Below are 17059 nucleotides of genomic sequence, written 5' to 3' on the forward strand. Positions count from 1 at the left end.
GATTGTGAATCTAAACTCTGTTACTTCGATAGTTGTTGGATAGATTGATCTAAGAGTTTATTAGTTTAAACGGAAGAGCCTTTGCATATGACTTGAAATATATTTGTCTTAAATAATCAATAGAGTTTTTACCAAATAGATTTGTTGTTCTTTTACTTTTTGGATACGATCCAAAGGAATTGTTCCAGTACGTGCACTCATTGAATGTCGGAAGCGCAGGAATACTGAAGAAACTAAGTGAACTAGGGTTAGTTGCTTGGTTTCAACTATACGAGGTTGGTTTATATTTTGCATAACGGCTTAATTCTGAGTGTATTCAATTCTGGACTAGGTCCAGAGTTTTTCTGCATTTGCGGTTTCCTCATTAACAAAATCTTGCTGTGTCATTTACTTTTCTTTTCCGCAATTGTAATTGTTGTTATTATAATTTAAAGTAAATTACACAAACGTTAACTCCACTTTACTTGATAGTGATCTTATAGAGTTTGGTTAAGTCCGAACCTATTATCAAGTAATTACACTTTGATTGTTGTATTGTCTCGATCTCGTATCCATAGATGATCACACAAAGTGTGAATACCGATTTGTCGTATTGTCTCGACTTTGTCCGTAGATAATCACTTTCGGTAAGAGGACATATAAATGGAAAATTTAAAGATTGTGGTGTATTTGGTACCCTCGTCTTTTCAGATTTATCTCTTCATGCATACCATTCACCAAAAAGGGATCATTCAGAGCTTCATCAACATTTTTAGGTTCCACTTGCGAGAGGTAACAACCAAAAATGCAAATATTTCGGAGTTGCTTTCTTGTCTTACCTGTGGATTCTGTACCTCCAATAATATTGTCAACATTATGATTCCTTTGAACCCACAAATGTCGTGGAGTGGCACGTTCAACAGGAATACCCTGAGTAGGGATTTTCTCCTCGTCACCAGAAATATCGGGATTAGCAACCGTTTGAACAACTTCCACTGATTTCGAAACTTCTTTGATTTTCTCAGTTGTCTCCAAATGAGGTAACTCAGCAGGAGAGTCATCATAAATTCATAATGAAAGTCTTTCGAGTCATCAATGATAACATTTTCCGATTCCATCATAACACGAGTTCTGAGATTACACACTCTAAAACCACGACTGTCAGATGCATAGCAGGAAAATACCTTCATCGTTTTTTGAATCAAATTTTCCTTTTTGTTCTCGGTCCTTGAGAATGTGGCACTTATTGCCAAACACACACAGATAGTGTAAGTTAGGTTTATTACTATACCATAACTCATAAGGAGTATTTGGGGTTCGCGAGCTCAAATACACACGGTTGATCAAGTAACATGTTGTAAAAACAACTTCTCCCCAAAACTTTAGAGGTAAGTTTTTGTTGTGAAGCATTACTCTGGCCATTTCATGTATACTTCTATTCTTCCTTTCTACAACTCCGTTAGCTTGCGGAGTGATAGGTGGTGAATATCGTTGAATAATTCCTAGTGATAAGTGTATATTTCACATACATTTGGTGTTAATTCCATGATAGTAATTGCTTATATTCTTGCAAATTACTGTATATTATGTTTGTTTTCTTGTATTTGTCTTTAATTAGGTGAATCATCCAAAAGAAGTGAAAAGCGCTACAAAAGTGAAGTTAGCTACACGTGGAGAAGGGCCAAAGACCAAGAGAAACTCGTTCAAACCTAGGAATTCTTTGCTATCACACTGAATAGGACGAAAAGATGAAATCAATGGTGAAAGAACGGAGTCATTCTGAGTTAGTATGACAAAGTTATGAGCAAAATAAGAACTTAGAAGACTTAAAGGCAAAATGGTCATTTCGTAGGACAAGTCCTATCGGCACTCCTGTGTACTTTAAGGGGTAGACTGTTTTAAAAGAACTGCTAAAGGAAGTCATGTCATTTACTGAGGGGTTGTTAGAATTCAAATAGTTTTAAAGGCACTCGACCTATTAACTCAGAGCACCACCACCTTCTTCCTCGACTTCAACAGAAAGAAAAGAAAATCACCGGCCGGTGATGTTGTTGATCGTGATGATCAAGATGGTGACGGTTTAGAGTGATTCTCTAATTCGAATGGATCAATGAGTTGTTATAGCAGTTAGAAGAGATGGGTCGCGTTTGGAATGGAGTTTTAAACATCAATGGTGTTGCTGCCAATATCTACCACTGATAGGGAGGGCACTGGCAGAGGTTGATGCTGATGATCATGATGAATACCGATGGTTGATTTCAGTTAGGAGAGGATGTTGATGCCGCTTGTTGATTGATGTTGTTGACGAAGGATGAAGCTGATAAGTGCATGGAAGTGAAGTGAAGATTGATGATGGGGATTCTGTGATTGTTTAATGAGGAAGAGAAGATGTTCAGGGAGATGCTGCTACCATTGGAGATCGAGTAAGAAGAAGATGTTGTTGAATCTTGAGCATTAACGGTGATTGGAGATCAAAGATGGTGATGCAGTTGAAGATGGAAGAGTGGTGATGTTATGACGTCATTGGCGGGGCCCACCTAGCGCATGCAGCAACTGAAAAGATTTACGCGTAGGTGAAAGTAGAAATCAGGTGCATGAGTTGCATATGAAATTTGATGTATAATCACTTCTTAAAATAATACATTGATACTGAAAAAGCGGGGGTCTAACAACCACACCCAATATTTCGTTAAGGCAATCTATATGGACTAACTCCAATATACTTCCAAGAGAATCAACTAGACAGTCAGACTCAATCAAGGAAAATACATCCAAGAGTTATATCTCAATTCTCAAATCAATTTGCAATCGAACAGATAGAAAGTGAGCCGGATTAATATGAGAAATAACTTGGATGGTACCAAAGACCAATATCCAAGCATCAATCAATTTATATCAACAACCAAAGGCTGGATTATCTAATTCATTGAACTACACACAACCTGTGATATTTCAATTATATAAAAATATAATGCGGAAAAGAAATAACAAAGACACCAGAAATTTTGTTAACGAGGAAACCGCAAATGCAGAAAAACCCCGGGACCTAGTCCAGATTTGAACACCACACTGTATTAAGCCGCTACAGACTCTAGCCTACTACAAGTTAACTTCAGATTGGAATGTAGTTGAGCCCTAACCAATCTCACACTGATCAAGGTATAGTCGTGTTCCTTACGCCTCTGAATCCCTGCAGGATTCTACGCACTTGATTCCCTTAGCTGATCTCACCCACAACCAAGAGTTGATATGATCCAAAGTCGAAGACTTATAAACCAATATGTCTCCCACAAAAAAAGTCTATTTAGATAGATAAATCTGTCTCCCACAAAAATACCTATGAAGTTTTGTTCCGTCTTATAATAAATCAAGGTGCACAAGAACCAATTGATAATCCGGTCTTATATTCCCGAAGAACAGCCTGGAAATATCAATCACCTTACAATAACTTAACTATATGGTAGTAGAACAAGTTTGTAATACCCCGATATTCAGCAGTGGTTGGCCGAATGGAATATAAGTAATGGTTTGTCCTTTCCTATCACCGAGGCCTGATGAGTACACTTGATTGAGTTGTGGGAAAAACTTCTCAGTTAAACGTGCTCGGCCGGGAGTAGTCACAGGATGGGTGACCTCTCGGGAAGCTGCTGCTGGATAATCGCAGTGGGTAAGTGGGAACAATATCGGTGTTATTTGGGATATAACTAGGGGTTGTTCGCTTGTGCTCGGGTGGGGGAGTATGCGGGGGGATTATGCCAGATACTGCTCTCATAGGAGACAAGGAACGTCTACATTATACCGAGGCCTTTTCAGCACAATTGGCTCCAGAGTTGGCAGAAAACTCTGTAGTTAAGCGTGCTCGGGCGGGAGTAATCCAGGGATGGGTGACCATCCGGGAAGTTTCTGATGGATTACTGCAGCGATGCCCGTTGAAAACCCCCACACTGCCGGATGACCGCAGTGGCTAAGTGGGGACAGTATCGGTGGAGGGACGGGTCATTACAAATGGTATCAGAGCCGACGACGGTTCACCAGCCGAGGGTGGGAAGGTACGTTGGGTGGGGTTGGTCCAGGTGCTTCTCATGAGGGGCAGGGAACGTCGGAGATCTGGGCTTGTATACATATTCTGAAGCCGAGGACGGCTCCAATTTAAGGTGGTGGTATTGTAATACCCCGATATTCGGCAGTGGTTGGCCGAATGAAATATAAGTAATGGTTTGTCCTTTCCTATCACCGAGGCCTGATGAGTACACTTAATTGAGTTGTGGGAAAAACTTCTCAGTTAAACGTGCTCGTCCGGGAGTAGTCACAGGATGAGTGACCTCTCGGGAAGCTGCTGCTGGATAACCGCAGTAGTGCTGTTAAAAACCCCACACTACCGGATGACCGCAGTGGCTAAGTGGGGACAGTATCGGTGGAGGGACGGGTCATTTCAAAACTCGTATACGATATAGTCTTTCGTATCATACACATTTGATATTTTGAGCTGAGTATAACTCGCTTATCTGTTTCTCGAAATACGTGTTGGTAGCTTTATGTTTTAGCTACATTCTTCATTATTCTGGAATTTATGTCAAAAGATGATCATGTGGAAATTACCTTGAAACATCTTACATGACTTGTGTGAGACAGTCATTTGATGTCGTCTTGGAAAGTTTCGTATTGATCATTCGATCACTTGAAAATTGCTTATTAGCTAATGGTGTGTGTGAGACATCCATTGTCGTCTACTAAGAATGTTTCAATGATTGAAATGGAAGTTAAGAGCTAAAACCCATGTCTGGATACATTACGGTTTGTGTACATAGTGTGAAATATTTTGACGGAATTCAGGACCGGAAGTCTGCGTACCTGTTCGCAAACTTATTCAACTGTTTAAGTCAAGGTACTTAAGTTTGCATACCCGTTCGCAAACTGATTTAACTTTTGAAGTCCTGGAACCAAGTTTCCGTACCCGTTCCAAACGGTTTCAACTGAGTTCGGTCCGGAGCTAAAGTTTGCGTACTCGTTTGCAAACTTTTGGCTTGTGACCAATTTCCGGAACTTAAGTTTGCATACCCGTTCGCAAGCTTAAGTGGTTCAAGTTCTTAACTCGGTAAAATATGATTTCATGCTCATGAACAAAAACATTTATATAATAAGGAATGCATTCTTTGCAAATCGTGGCTTAAATGTTCATGAATTGATTCTTCCGAATCAATCCGATTTTGCTTCCATTCGTTCATGTATTTTACTATAAGATAATGGACAACTGAACAACTCTATGAAGAACACAATTAGATCCTTTGATTATCTTTGATCATCATAGTTGATCTAGATGTGTTAGATGAATGTGGATTACACAAAAGTGTTCATATGGCTAACTTTGGTTAACTATTAATGAACCAACCTCATTTACACGTTTAGGTACAGTTACCCATATCTCAATGAAGTATATTTCATTTGTGTGTGACAAGCTAAGTCCACCTAACGGTGGAGAGATATTGCTCTGGTTTCAAGCAAAACTTAGTTTGTATCTTAAATCAGGATTTCATCTAACGGTGAATAATGAATGCTTTATTCCCAAGGTAACTAAGCAAGCCCTGATTTGAAAGCTATATAAAGGAGAACTCTAGCAACTGGGAAGCCTAATCCCCACACCTTCGGTGTGATACTAGTTGCGTACTAGAGTCGATTCTCCTTTAACCTAGGTTTTTCTGAAACCGTGTAGGTTAACGACTTGAAGACTTCATTGGGATTCTGAAGCCAGATCCAACTATTTTCTCTATAGTTGCGTATTCTGATCTTACTTGTTCTATCGTATCGAGTATTATCTTCTCTAAGATTGGATCGAGATTTATCTCTGATAGGTAAGATATAAAAATTAATCACAAAGCTCTTTGTCTCATTCTTTGTGATTCCACAATAACTTTGTAACACCCCGAGTTCTGGACCAGGGTCAAACCCGTATGGAGATCCGAACTCAAAGTGTTACGGGTCGGAAAGAGACCATATATTTCTCTATTTAAACATTGATATCTTAAATTGAAACCTTATGAAACAATAATTCACTATTTAAATATCTTAAGTTATATTCTCAATAAACATTGATATCAAATTACATGTCAAGCAATTACAAATAAACAATTCAATCACTAAGCTACTCATTCCTAGCTTTCGTTGCGCCACTCTGATAAATCTGCAAGGATGTCAATTGTGGTGAGATGACAGCTCAATAGAATGCATTCCCAGCTCTCCAAAGATACGCAAACATAATCATTTTATGATGCAAATACATATACCAAGAAACACATCACGACTTCGGCGAATCAATGTTATATTCGACAATCACATTACCAATAATGTTTCTAATAAATTATCTTGTTTAGATTCCAATCATGAATTCACAACGCCAATAATATTTCAAACAAATAATCTAATTTACGATTCATTACATCATTGATAATAACACAATTCATCCATTTGAATTTCACACCTGAGTTCATAACACCAATTATGTTTCCAACAAGTCATTTAATCTAGATTTCAACACATGATTCACAAATTAATATTGTCATCACAACAAGTAACCATGAGTTCACGGTACGAAAACCTTGGTTCGTACACCACCTATCGTTTATCGGCACGGACAGCCTCCATCGATGGTCAGGAACAAAAGTTCCTATGGGGATCATACCCATTTGCTCTCGGGGATCATTACCCGTTTCATTCATCGTACGAAAACCTTAGTTCGTACACCACCTATCGTTTACCGGCACGGACAGCCGCCATCGATGGTCGGGAAACACAAGTTCCCATGGGGATCATTACCCATTTAACTCTCGGGGATCATTACCCGCCGTTAGATTGAAACCATATTTCATCTAACGGTAAAACATGAACTCATTTCAATATTTGAAATCATTTTTACAAACAATACAAGCAACCATGGCTTAACAACATGAATTTCAATCAAGCATTTATGCAAACAAGTTAATTGCAAGCATTTTACATCATACACGTCAAGGTGAATAATTCATACGATCTTTCTAAAATTTCAGTAGAACCTATATAACTCAATAAAAAACGACTTATCCAAATTTCAAAGAAAACTAACGGTTCAAACAAAACTTATTGAATTTAAAATGACATTCTAAAAACTTGGCAAATTACATGTCATTACCAAACAATTCATGATAAATTCATATAACCTGGAATTGAGCAAACCCAAATCACAATGAAAGATATCACAAATATCTACGACTTTTATCAAGACTATAAATCATTATAAAATCGTTAAATTTCCTAAATACACCAAAACCACAGCAAAGAGAAACTGGCCAGAAATTCAGAAATCCTTATCGAAACTAAAAGAAATATTCAACGGTGAATTTACGATGGATTATTCTCAAATTTTAACCAGTAAAACCTAATAATATTATGTATCACAAGAACCAACCTGATCATCAATCGGATGCATAAATTTCCGCAGATAAATTTCAGAAGCCTAACTATACAAAATCATACAAGGAAACACACAATGACAAACACCAAAAGGTAAAGGGATTAAACATTCTTCCTTTTATTAGCTATAATCTCCTCTAAGTTCTCCATAGCCTTCTTCTCTAAAACCTAGCTCCAACTTCTTCTCTTTCTTTCTAGTTCTTTTGGTTTTCTAATCTAATTCTTTTTTTTTTATATATATTTAACTTCCCTTTCAATTTCCTCAAATTTATTAACTTATAAAATTATAATTAAGTGATTATTTTTACATCCTAACTAGTAGCTTTCTAATTAAATAAACCCAAATAGACTAAGGCAAAGAAAATAAAAATAACCGTAACAAAAAAGGTTACCTAACTCGTATACAACCCGACCCGAATAGGTAAATAAAAATACCGGGTATTACAAGTTTCGTCTCAATAGGAGATAAGTAAGAATAAAATAGACTTTCTGAGAATAGATAGGTTTTAGTCTCCACATACCTTTTGTTGTTGAAGTTCCTTCGAGTTCTTCAGTAAATCTTAATCTTCAGTTGTAAGCGTCGTGAAGTCTAAAGCTCATCTATACAATCTATCCTACTCTGAAACTCCTATAGATAGACTAGAAATCAAGACTATAGTTTTGATCAACTAAACTTGACAAAAAAGCTTGAGATAGCAACGCTTGAGAGTTCGACCGAGCAATGCTCTAACAAGAAGTTTTGTTAACGAGGAAATTGCAAAAGAAAAAAAAACCTGGGACCTAGTCTAGATTGAACACCAAACTCTATTAAGCCGCTACATACACTAGCATGCTACTAATTAACTTCGGACTGGAATGTAGTTGAGCCATAAAAGGTATCACACTTATTAAGGTACAGTCGCGCTCCTTATGCCAAGCCACAAGATTTAATCCTAAATAGTAGAAACCCCCAGAAATACTCTTTTTGTCTTCCACACATCCTGCCCAATCAACATCTTAATAGGCAGTAAGATCAGTGTTAGTATCAAAAGTATAAGATAGACCATACCTGATAGCGTGTTGAATATATTGCATGATCCTTTTTGCAGCTACAAGATGAGATTCCTTTGGATTAACCTGAAACCTAGCACGACAACCAACACTAAAAGCAATATCAGGCCTCGTAGCAGTAAGATATAAAAGACTTCCAATGATAGACCGATAGAGTTTCTGATCCACACTGACACCTTTCTTATCTCTATGTAGTTTACCAGTAGTGGGCATATGAGTAAATTTTGGAGTTGACTTCTCAAGACCGAACCTTTATACAAGATCCCTAGAGAATATTTTTTTTAGATAAGTAAATTTCATCATTGTGTTGTTGAATCTGTAATCCTGGAAAGAATTTTAATTTACCAACATTGCTCATCTCAAATTCCCTTCCAAGAGAGACTTGGAAATCTTTTGCAAGTTTCTCAGAGATTGATCCATATATGATATCATCTACATATACTTGAGCAATAACAACATCCTTCCCACTCCATTTTGTAAACAATATTTTATCAGCACCACCTCTCGAAAAATCTTTCATAAGAAGAGAAGCAGTTAGTTTTTCAAACCAAGCATGAGGTGCTTGTTTTAATCCATATAATGCCTTTATGAGCCTAAAGACATGATCTAGAAATTATGAACATTCAAATCCTTTAGGTTGAGCAACATAGACCTCTTCTTTTAAGCATCCATTTTAAGAACGCGGATTTTACTTCCATTTGAAATAGCTTAATCTTTATAAAACAAACATGAGCTAAAAGTAGTCTAATGGAATCAAGGCGTGATACAGGAGCAAAGGTTTCGTCAAAATCGATACCCTCAATCTGTGAGTATCCCTGAGCGACAAGTCTAGCTTTGTTTCTGACAATTGTGCCAAATTCATCCGACTTGTTCTTGAATATCCATTAATACCAACAATATTAATATTGGAGGGACAAGGTACGAGTTCCCATACATCTTGTCTATGAAATTGATTTAACTCTTCATGCATTGCATTCACCCAGAAGGGATCACTAAGAGCTTCATCAATATTTTTAGGTTCTACTTGCGATAGATAACATCCAACATTGCAAATATTTTGAAGTTGTCCTATCGTCTTAGATGTAAAGTCCTTTTCTCCAATAATATCGTCAGTATCATGATTCCTTTGGACCCAGAGGTGCCTGGGAGGGGCACGTTCTTGTTTCACAGGAATACCCTGACTAGGGGTTCTCTCCTCGTCACTAGAAACATCAGGATCAGTAACTGTTGGAACAACTTGTATTGATTCTGGAATTTCTTTGACTTTCTCAATTGTCTCAGTTGGAGGAAATTCAGGAGGAGAGTTATCATGACGGGAATTGCTCAGATCTTCAATGATAATATTTGCTAATTCCATCATAACATGGGTCCTGATTGTATACTCGAAAACCGCAACCGCCAGATGTGTAGCCAATAAAAATACCTTTATCGCTTTTCGAATCAAACTTCCCTTCCTGTTTACGATCCTTTAGAATGTAGCACTTACTTTCAAACACTCTGAGATAATTTAAGTTGGGCTTCTTACCGTACCACAAATCATAAGAAGTATTTAGGGTCTTTGACCGCAAATAGACACGGTTGATCAAATATCATGTTGTAAATACAGCTTCTCCCCAAAACTTTAACGATAAGTTTTTGTTATGGAGCATTACCCTTGCCATTTCCTGAATGTTCCTATTCTTTATTTCTGCAACTCCATTAGATTGTGGAGTAATAGGTGGTGAATATTGTTGAATAATCCCCAGTTTATCACAAAATTCAAACACTCTAATGTCCTTGAATTCAGTTCCACAGTCACTTCTAATTTTTTTTAGTTTGCGACCCTGTTCATTCTGGATTCTATTAACAATAATCTTAAATTCATCAAGGGTTTCATGCTTGTGAGCTAAAAATGCTACCCAAGTGAAATATATTTACCGTCATAGGAATTGTTGCATAAAGTGAGCACTTGTTTTGATAGATAGAGAGGTAGAGTAAATAAGAGAATTTAGAGTTCGTTACTAACCTTTAATGAAGTTCTCTGAGATGTTTTCATATAGTCTTCAATCTCCATTCTTTAAGGATATCTTGATTCTATATTCTACCTTCTAAACCTAGTCTAGTCCGAAACTGACTTTAGTGACTAAATCAAGAATGTGTTTTTTCATCTAAATTTGACAACTAACTTGACATACCAATGCCAGTGGGTTCAACCGAGCAATGGTCTAACACTATATCCATCTGGGTTCTCGAGCCGAGTAGGGTTTGGCGAACTCGGTTCACAAACCATAGAACTCTGACTCGTGAACTAGCCTTACAATTTGCAAACCGTTTCAACAACTGTCTTAGTAAATTTAGCCGATGCTCAAAGACTTATTTTTTTAAATATGTTTAACATTTCTATGACTCTCTTAAACACTTCTAAGAATTCATTGATCACTTAAACACTCACGTGTGTGAATCATGATTAAATTCTTAAGTGTTTTATGAACATCAAATTGTTTATTGTTCACATGGCATATTTTCCAAACCGAACAATCATTATACATTGTTATGTAACTGAACCATAGTGTATATTCTTCTATTGTATTTTCAAGACCTAAAATGTTTGCTTGAAACCCAAGTTATCTTAGCTTGAATTATAAGCAACCCTCTGTCTTGAAAATCTATAAATAGAGATGCTCTTTTAACCGGATATTTAATCCCCGACAATGCGTGTTCTAGTTGATATAGAGTCGTCCTCTATGAACCTAGATTACCTTTGAGAAACATAATTAGGTTTACGAATAAAAGAATTCGCTTTGGATTCGTGAAGTCAAGTCCGACTATCTTTACCTTGATAGTTCATGTATCCTGATATTGCTTTTATGTTATCGAGATTTTCATATTCTCTTTCAGGTAAGAAAGATAAAAATCACAAAGTTATCTTTGTCTCAGAATTTGTGATCCTCAAGATAGATATCTGAAAATTGATCTAAGTGATTTATTGAAGATTTTTCTTGAGAGGTGGTAAAAGATCCAGGCTTCTCATCTAAGTGAATATAAGTGTTCCGGATTTGTGAGGTTTGCTAGCTTGTCTATTGCAAACATATCACACCTTGATCTATCGATCTAAACATAATCAAATATGTTTATATGTTAGAGGCATATTGGTATCAAAAATATTCACCGAGGTTGAAGCAACTCTTAAGATGTAAATGACGTTAGCTAAGGGGGGGATAAAGTGCGTAGAACCTTGCGAGGATCAATAGGTGTTAGGAGCACGGTTGTAACTGAATTGCTCGGAGGTTTGATTTGGTCTCATCTACATTCCATTCCAAAATATGCAGTAGGCTAGTGTCTGTAGTTGGTTAATACATATCGGTGTTCAAATATGGACGAGGTCCCTGGGTTTTTCTACAGTTGCGGTTTCCTCGTTAACAAAATTCTTGTGCGTTTTTTTTTTTACTTTTCTGCATCTTTGATTGTTAAAATTACTACACATGTTAATATTCCTATCGTACAAATGAAATTTGGTGATGTACTTGGTACCCCACGTTTTCACAAACTGTGCTAAACAAGATGAACCAATCTATGAAAGGCTTGATAGGGTTGTAGTCAGCTGCTCATGGAGATCGCTTTTTCAAGATGCAACAGTTCACCACCTTCCAAAAATCTCAAGTAATCATGCTCAGATACTTATGAGAACTATGAGAACAAGTAAGAAAAAATATGGGCAGTTTTAGGTGGAATATTTTTGGACTAACCACCTACAATTTCTAAAGGAAACTCAAGCCAGTTGGGATATAAATGATGGCAGCACTGTTAACAAATTGATCTCTCTGGGGAAGGATCTGCACAAAAGGGGAAAAAGATCTTTTGGTCACACAACTAGAGAACTTGATATGGAAGGACAAAATCTTGTAGATTTGCAAAACAAAGAACATCTGAGAGATATAAGAGAAGAATAAAATGAGATACTGAAAAAGAGTGAAGTTTTGTCAAAGAGAGAAAGGATAATCCGGGAGCATAGAAATCACTCCAATTGGATACCCAATTCTGACAAAAATACCAAGTCTGTTCACTTGTTTGTGGTTCATATAAGGAGCAAGAATCTCTTTTGTCACTCAAAACTAAAGACGACAATTGGTCTTCTGATGCTACTATCAAGAAATACTCCTCAACCATTTTCATCAGATCTTCACCAAGGATACTAGTATGTGTCCTCCTTGTTTCTCTTCTTTGAATTCTAATATGATCTTACCCATATAAAATAACTTTATTGTTGTTATCCCATCTGAAAATAAGATTTTGCAAAACCTGAAGAAAAGCCTTAAGTGCCCTTTGGCCTGATGGTCCCTGTCCTCTTTTATAAAAAAATATTGGCACATTGTTGGGGTTTTGAAATTACAAGTCTTTGTCAATACTGTTTTAGATATGGTTCAGTTTCCCCTGGTCTCAACCACATCATCCTAACTCTAATACGTAATGTTAAAGGTCAGGCTTATCATACAGACTTTCGACCTATAGTCTTATGTAATGTATTTTGTAAGGTTATCACTAAAATTATAACATGTAGATCGAGTCCACTTCTTGATAAGCTTATTGCTAAGAATCAGTCTGCCTTTATCCCATGCAGACATATCCTTGTTAATATAGTGGCTTCCAAAGAATTTGTGCATTTTATGAATCATTTGAACTCCATTATAGGCTCATTTTCTATCAAACTCCCATGCAGACATATCCTTGTTTCTCTAATAATTTTTGAGACGAATAACTTCGTCGGAATTTTTTTTTTGGAGACATCTGTATTTGCAGGTAAAGTTGTTTTGGACACGATGATATTCGTTATTGGAATGACCATATATACTTTTAGAGATGACTAAAATTTGTTATTGATTTTTTATTTTGAGATAAAAGTTAGTTCGCTGCTAAACAATTATTTTTCCTGAGATGGAAAAATTTCGTGACTAAAATTATTTAGGTGACAAATTTATTTCTTCACCATAAGTATATTTTGAGATGAACAAATTTCGCGGCTAAAACTATTTTATGTGACGAATTTATTTCTTCACTAACTAAGTTATAAATCTTGTGTCATTCTTTTTATAGTTATGACTGTGCAACTTGTTCACATATCTCGTTTATTTGTTTCCGGATTATATGAGATAAACTTCGATCTTGTTTACCTTCTTTTGGTCGGTCAGAGAGACCGGACCTACAAATCCAGTCTCTACGAATAGAGCGCCTCCTTCCAGAGGGTTTTCATTAACTAAGTTTCACCCTCATATTTGGCTTATCTTTTTTTTTAAATGATTTTATGACTTTTTCATTTAGCAGATTTCTTATCTAAACTTTTGGGTTGCTTTATCAAAGAATCATACGAAGATGATGGTGATTTGACATCTTTACAGTTCTTCCACAACACCTAATATCACATCACAGCCATGAACTCTCACTATTTATCTGCTTCCCTCTCTGAGATCAACCTTATTTAGGGAGGGAAGCAGAGAAAGAGTGAGAGATCAACCATATACATTTCCGATACACATTGGACTATAATATTTTTTTTCCCCCTTGGCTAATCTGAAAAGTAAGGAATGGTGTGGTGTTTCATAACATCTATTTCCAACCTAACATAATTTTGGCAAAAACTATCCGTTATACCAGGGAATATATTGAGTGTTGTTGGACTTCATGTTAATAACTAAAGGGTTTTTTAAACTAGAATCTATGTTGTATGGGAACGTCCTGATACATGTTATTATAAACTTTGTTAGAACACTTCTCGGTTGAACCCACCAAGCGTTGGTATGTCAAGATTGGTTGTCATATTTAGTTCCAAAACTCGAGTCACTATTATGTAAACTACAGTCAACTTCGATAGGTTAGACTAGAAATGATAGAAGTATTGTGCTCTAGTTACTCACAAAGATCTGAAGATGGATTGAAGACAACAAAGACATCTCCCTTCAGCTTGAGGTTAGTAACTATGACTTGACTTGTTCCATATCTATCTTGTGTCTTTCAAATCTTTTAGATCGAAAATATAACATGCAAAATTATATTCTTATGAGAAAATTGTCAAGGAATTTATCAACATAATCCATTGAATGCTATTGTGATTATGTATGGGTATGAGGTGAGGATTTCATCCTAGGGAACAATGTTTACATGTGTTCTAAGGAAGTAAGTTCATAAACTTGTTTGTGAACCGAAAAGGAAATTGCCAGGTGTTATTGGTTTTGTTATTCATTGCATATCTTATGAACAACCAATATGTGTGATTGAGTATAACCGCTCACAACTTGTTTGTGTTATTTGTAGAACTATTCACAAAGGCCTGACTTATGTATTGGTATGACTTTTATTAGTGAAACCGATCTTAAGTAATCCGATCTTAAGTAATCACTTGAGATGGTATGATCGAGTTTGTGTTGTGTCTGATCAAATCCGGGTAAAGGGGAACCGATCCTAGTAAGAGGTGTAGCACATCACAAAGGGTAATTGATCCTTGTAAGAGGTGCAAAAGGGGAACCGATCCTATGAACATGTGCAACAAGTTTTCTTATTGGGGGAACGGATCCTATGCACATGTGCAACATGTTTTCTTATCGAGGGGAACAGATCCTATGCACATGTGCAACAAGTTTTGTTATTGGGGGAAGAGATCCCATGCACATGTGCAACACAGTTTTAACTATAGGGAACCGATCCTCTAGACATGTGCACCAAATTACAAGTTAGATACCATATACATATATATAAACCTATTTTGGAAATATGTTGCATATCTTGAGAATATTTTTTGTTTTGGAAATTCTTTGGTGTCCAAACTTCCTTGACTATAAATACTTGAAGTTTGCATTTCTAGCAAACTAATCCTTCGTGACAGCAAACTTCCTCGGTTGTGTTGTTACTGGTGTAGTCGCCTATTCGGAGAGGAGAGTGACCTAATTAGGTGAAATCTCTTACGACCGCTCAGTTTAAAGTCTTCTTTGGGATTGAGAAACCCTAGCGTGTACCGTTGGTGGGAAACTAGAAAGATTGCATTGTTAATTCCGTTTTTCGATTATTGATTTGTTTGACTAACGGTTGTTGAATATTTGATTGCACCTAGTTTATTTATTCTTGAGAACCTTCTCTTCTGATATAAGGCTTACTCAAACTAGATCAAAGATCAACATTTCTACGGACCTAAGTCTTTCTAGATCCGTAAGATATATTCATTGATTTGCCATTGTTAACAGATTCCGTTCTGTGCGACAAATCAATAAGGAATCAAGTTTTTTTTTGCAGGTTGTTACTTTGAAGATTAAACCGAAGATTGAAGACTTTGAAGATTTGAAGACTTCTGTTCTTGTGTTTTGATTTTTAGTGTAACTTTCTGTGACTTGATTTTTGGGGATTAAAGAGGTTGTTTATTTTCAATAAACATAACCCTTTTTAAGATCAACAAGTAGTTTGTGATTCTATCATAAACCTTGTAATCAAGACTTATTATTTCGGTGATCATTGTCTTGTTTGATCTTGTAATAGAGGAACTTCGGATCTGGTAACAGGTCTTCAAAATTGGAGAATCCTTAACTACGCTTATATCATATATTTCGGTATTGTGATTAAAAAGTGACTTTTGTTACCAAACAGTTTATCCTTTACTGTTTGGAATACGATCCAAAGGAATCCTGTCTTGAGAGATTGAACCATTAAGAAGATAGATTAGATTTAAGTCCTAAAGAGAACGCCTGTTCTGCTAGGATATCTAACATCAAATTCTATTGAGAACTTCGGTTCTGCTAGATATTATCAAAACAAATATCTATAGAGAACTTCGGTTCTGCTAGATATTGTCAAAACAAGAATACTGCTGAAGCTGAGCAAATAGGATTTAAGTTTACTTAGTAGTGTCTACACGAAGTTGCAGGTTTACTTTTTTAGCGTCTTAATTCATTGAGTATTCAAATCTGGACTCGGTCCCGGAGTTTTTCTACAAGCTTGTAGTTTTCCTCGTTAACAAAATTCTGGTGTGTGTGCTTTACTTTATTTCCACATTATAATTATTTTTATATTATAATTAAAGTAATTACACTTGTACGTTAACTAGGCACTTGATATTTATCTTATAAGGTTTCGGTTATCAAGTGAACACTTTGTTGTAGTATTGTCTCGATTTCATATCCATAGACGATCACACAAAGTGTATTGGATTTCTCCACTTGTCTGATATAATTATTCACATGTTAGGCCAGTCCGGACTAACCCTATTTCAAGTGGACACTGTGTTGAAATATTCCTTGAGTGATTATTGCTCCAAGAGGTTTATACACGGTAGAGATTGAATAGATTGTGATCAAACGAAAAGATTGTGGTGTATTTGGGTACCCTCGCCTTTTCAAACTTGTTTGTAACGGAGCATATAACCATCTTAACATTGTAGGAGTTGGTGGAGTCATTCGTGAAGATGGTAAACAGTTTAAAGCATGTTTTGCCGAACACATATTCAAGAATGAAAGTAACACAACTGAAATCTGGGCTATCTGAGATGGACTTATTTTGAGTGCAAATTCAGGTATTAGAAAACTGGTGGTTGAAAGTGATTCTTCTCTCGCAATCCAACTGTGCGAAGAAG

Source organism: Papaver somniferum, chromosome 9 (genome assembly GCF_003573695.1).
Source record: "Papaver somniferum cultivar HN1 chromosome 9, ASM357369v1, whole genome shotgun sequence".
Lineage (NCBI taxonomy): Eukaryota > Viridiplantae > Streptophyta > Magnoliopsida > Ranunculales > Papaveraceae > Papaver > Papaver somniferum.